The sequence below is a fragment of the Canis lupus genome, chromosome 19 (assembly GCF_003254725.2).
Source record: "Canis lupus dingo isolate Sandy chromosome 19, ASM325472v2, whole genome shotgun sequence".
In the NCBI taxonomy this organism is placed as follows: domain Eukaryota; kingdom Metazoa; phylum Chordata; class Mammalia; order Carnivora; family Canidae; genus Canis; species Canis lupus.
In genome coordinates this window covers 26,132,998-26,137,821 of record NC_064261.1, presented here as the reverse complement: position 1 = coordinate 26,137,821, position 4,824 = coordinate 26,132,998, and the positions used below count along the sequence as shown (strand labels likewise).

The following is a 4,824-nucleotide window of genomic DNA, read 5'->3' as shown; positions in this document are numbered from 1 at the left end:
GAAGCCAACATTGGCACAACTGAAGTTAGATATAGGAAGTTCTACAGTAATAGTGGAAGACTACTACATCGTACTTTAAATAATGGATAGAACAACCATAGAAGGTCAATAAAGAAATAGAGAATATCAACGACACTATTAATAAGCTGGTCTAAGAGACCTTTTTATCCAAAATCTGTTTATTGGAATAATTTCCCACTTATCTTGATTTAGCACTAAAAGTTCTGCTTTCAGCTGAAGGAACATCCTTCTGTGAGTCTAGCTTTTCCTCCTGTAGGCTGGCAAAGGACAGTGGAACAGCCAACACACAAGAACTACTATGTCTGCATAGATAAACATGGTGGTGATTTTATAGCATCCTGGGTACTTCACATCCATGATGAAGTAGGAGTTGGGGCTCTGCACTAGGCACTTCTTCTTATGCTTCTTTTTCTCCTCTTCTGTGGACAGATGGAAGATGTCCTTCACAATAGGCATGTACTCATGGGAAGGTCACCATTGCCAGAAAGTCTGGACCTAATAGACATTTATGGCACGGTGCACTCAACAACAGTAGATTGCAATAGTAGGTTCTCAAATATACATGGAATATTTTCTATAATAGACCATGTGTATAGTCACAAAATAATTGTGACTTAAAAAATATTTTTTAAAAAGATTTTATTTATTTATTCATGAGAGAGAGAGAGAGACATAGGCAGAGGGAGAAGCAGGTTCCATGCAGGAAGTCCGAGGTGGAACTCAATCTCAGGACTTGATCCTGGAATCCCAGGATCATGCCCTGAGCCAAAGGCAGATGCTCAACCACTGAGCCACCCAGTCACAAAACAATTCTTAATACATTTAAATATATTGAAATAAAATGTCTTTTCAATTACAATGGAATTAAATTAGAAATTGATGGCAGAAAGAAACCTGAAGACCTGAAAAATGTCTGTATCCTTAAACAACAGTTCAAAGGCATCACAAGGAATTTTAGAAAATAGCTTGAGACAAATGAATATGTAAACACAGCATGATTAAACTTATGGGATGCAGTGAAAGCAGTTCTGATAAGGGACATTATGCCTATAAATGGCTACATTAAAAGAGAACAAAGATCTTAAGCCAACAGTCTAAATGTTTACCTTAAGAAACTAGAAAATTAGAATTCACTGTATCTGAGACTAGCTGAAGGAAGAAACAATACTGAGAGCAGAGATAAACAAAATAGGGAATAGAAAATATAAATAAAACTAAAGATTAATTCTTCAAAAATACTGAGAAAAATAAAAAACAATTAGCTGAACTAAAAAAGAAACAAAGAAACAAGTAAAAAAGAAAAAAAGGTGTTGTCAGTGTACTATAAACTACAAACTGAAAAACTAGATAATCTAGATGAAATTGGTAAATTCTGGGAGATATGCAACCCACCAAACTAAATCATGAAGAAATAGAAAGCTTGACAGACCTAAAACTAGTAAGGAGAATGAAGCAGTAATCAAAACCTCCCAAATAAAACAAACAAACAAACAAACAGCTAAAAACAAGCAGTCATTACTAGCAAATTGTACCAAATATTTAAAGAGAAATAAATACCAATACTCCACAAATTCTTACAAAACATTGAAGAAGAGGGAACACTTCTTTTTTTTAAGATTATTTATTTATTTATTTATTTATTTATTTATTTATTTATTTATTTATTTATTTGAGACAGAGAGAGAGAAAGAGGCAAAGACATAGCAGAGGGAGGAGAAGTGGGCTCCATGCAGGGAGCCTGATGAGAGACTCCATCCTGGGACTCCTGGATCATGCCCTGAGCTGAAGGCAGATGCTCAACCACTGCGTCACCCAGGTGTCCCAACTAACTCCAGGACGCCAGTATTTACCTGATCCTAAACCAAGACAAATGCAATACAAGAAAATAGAACTACTGGGCAGCCCGGCTGGCTCAGCGGTTTAGCGCCGCCTTCAGCCTAGGGTGTGATCCTGGAGACCCAGGATCGAGTCCCACATCAGTCTTCCCTCAGGGACCTGGCTTCTGAGTATGTCTCTGTCTTTCTTTGTGTCTCTCATGAATAAATGAATAAAGAAGAAAATCTTGAAAAGAGAGAGAGAGAAGCAAAGTTTCCTGTCTTTTTTTTTTTACTTCAAAACTTATTACGAAGTTCCAGTAATCAAAAAATATGGTATTGACTTAGAAATAAACATAGACCAATGAAGTAGAATGGAATCCAGAAACAAATCCTCACATAATCAAATGAGTTTTCAACAGAGATGCCAAAAACATTGGGAGAGAAAGGAAAACAAGCTGTCCTGGAAAATCTTGATATCCACATACAAAATAAATGAAATTGGAACTTTTCCTTACACCGTATACAAATATTAATCCATAATGGATCAAAGACTTAAATGTAACACTTAAAACTATACACTTGAAAGAAATCAGAGGGGAAAAGCTTCATGACATTGGATGTGAGAATTATTTATTGGATATGACAAAAGTACAAGAAAAATGAAGAAAGTAGATAAATTGCATTACATAAACTTTACATTTCTATGCATCACAATCAACATAATAAAAAAGCCATGGAATTTGAGAAATATTTGCAAATCATATATATGCTGAGGGATTCATATCTAGAGTATACAAAGAACTCCTTTGCAGGGGACCCAAATGGCTCAGTCAGTTGAGTGACTAACTCCTGGTTTTGGCTTCGCTCATGATCTCAGGGTCCTGGGATCAAGTCCCACGTCAGGCTCTGTGCTCAATATGAAGTCTGCTGGAGATTTTTTTCCTCTTCCTCTGCTCCTCCCCTGCTCATGCTCCTCCCCTACTTTTTAATATCTTTTTAAAAAGAACTGCTTTGCTTTATTAACAAAAGCCAAACAACCTAATTTTTGAAAAGAGGCATTTTTTTTTGGAGGGGGTAGGATAAGTATTTGGGTAGAATTTTCACCAAAGAAGCATGCAAATGATCAAAAACCATGTGGAAAGATGCTCAACATCACTATTTATTAGGAAAATACAACCAAAACTACAGTGAGAAACCATCTCACATACGTTAGAATGGTATTGTCAAGAAAGAAAAGAAAGAACATAAATGTTAGTAGGGATGTGGAAAAATTAGAACTCTTGTATACTATTGCTTTGGAATAATAAAAAAAAAAAGTACAGCCATTATGGAAAACAAAACTGTGGTTCTTCAAAATATTAGAAATAGAATTCCCACATGATTTGGCAATTCTACTTCTAAAAGATTTGAGAGCAAATCACAAAGAGCTATTTATACATTTATATCTGTTGCAGCACTACTCACAATAGCCAAAATGTGGAAACACTCAAGTGCCATCATCAGATGACTAGAAAAGCAAAATATGGTACATATATGTATATATGTATAATGGAATATTATTCAGCCTTAAAATGATGGGAATTCTAACACATGCTACAATACAGATGAAGCTTAAAGACATTAGGCTAAGTAAAATAATCCAGTCACAGACACACACACACACACACACACACACACACACACACACACAAATACTGTATGATTCATGAGATCTTTAGAGTGGTCAGATTCATAGAGACAAAATGTAAAAGGGCTGCTTCCAGAGACAAAAGAAATGGAGGTGGTTGTTTAATGAGTACAGTGTTTCTACTTGCAACAATTAAAGGTTTCTGAAAATAGATAAAGGGTAATAATTATATAACATTGTAAATGCACTTAATGCCGGGGACTTCTATTTTTTTCTCTTCTATTTTCTTTCTTTTCTTTTTTTTTTTTAGAGAGAGAGTAGGGTGAGGAAGAGAGATAATCCCAAACAGGCATTATACCCAGCATAAATCGGGTGACACTGATAATTCATCCCACGACTGAAGCCAAAATCAAGAGTCTGATGCTTAACCAAGAGCCACCTGAGCCCCCTGGTGCCAGTGAATTCTTAAAATGATACAATGCTAAATTTTATTTTATGTATATTTTATCACAGTAAAAGAAATAAATGGAGGAAGGTAAAGAATGAAGTGAGGGAGGGAGAGAAGATAGAGATAACTAGTTTGTATCCTAGGTAAACAATACATTATGTGAGTTCTTTAGAAAGTCATTTGAACTTATACAACTTCATTTTCTACTTTTTAAAAATATATAGTTCTTAAGTATTTAAATCTTGTACCAAATATCTGATTTATCTCTCTTCATTATAACAAACAAAATCAATTGTTTCAAGGACACTCTGTATTAACATACAAACATAAAGTGCCATAATATGAAGTATAAATTCAAATGTTTTTAGGATTATACAAAAATTGATACAGGTAACATATTTCATACTCTCTTCCATCACTCAACATAATGGTACAGTTGATAGAGCTACCATTATTTAGTTGTTTTGGATTTCATTTGATCCGGATTAGTTTACTGAAATTTACTAATTGGAACACAAAGGGATTTAGGGATAACCTAGAGAATTTAATCTATTGTGACTTTATCTGTTTCTAGTTTTAGTTTATTAAAGGATTTTACTTAAATAAATCTTCAAGCAGAGTCTAGTCTCTAGAGTTAAGTGATCATTAAAAATTGAATGTTTCCAAGGATGAAAAGAAAAAGCACTTGAATATTCCTAGGACTAGTACCATGATACTGTGACTGTAATTGAAAATAAACAGAGTATATAAAATTGTATCTTTCAAAACTCAAAAGCAGTGAACCAATTGGGAACCTAAAAGAAGTGGAATAATATTGTCAGTAGCCTCCAAAACATAGGATTCACCAAAGTTAACAGGAATCTTTACAGAGTAACTGTGGTGAATAGTTTGCCAATAACACCCAGAACCAA

The 4,824-nt window shown here is 34.4% G+C and overlaps 1 pseudogene; it reads right to left on the bottom strand.

Annotated features, from left to right (window-relative positions):
• Positions 1–215: 215 nt before the first annotated feature.
• Positions 216–483, bottom strand: LOC112652446 (40S ribosomal protein S27-like; annotated as a pseudogene).
• Between the last annotated feature and the right edge of the window lie 4,341 nt (positions 484–4,824).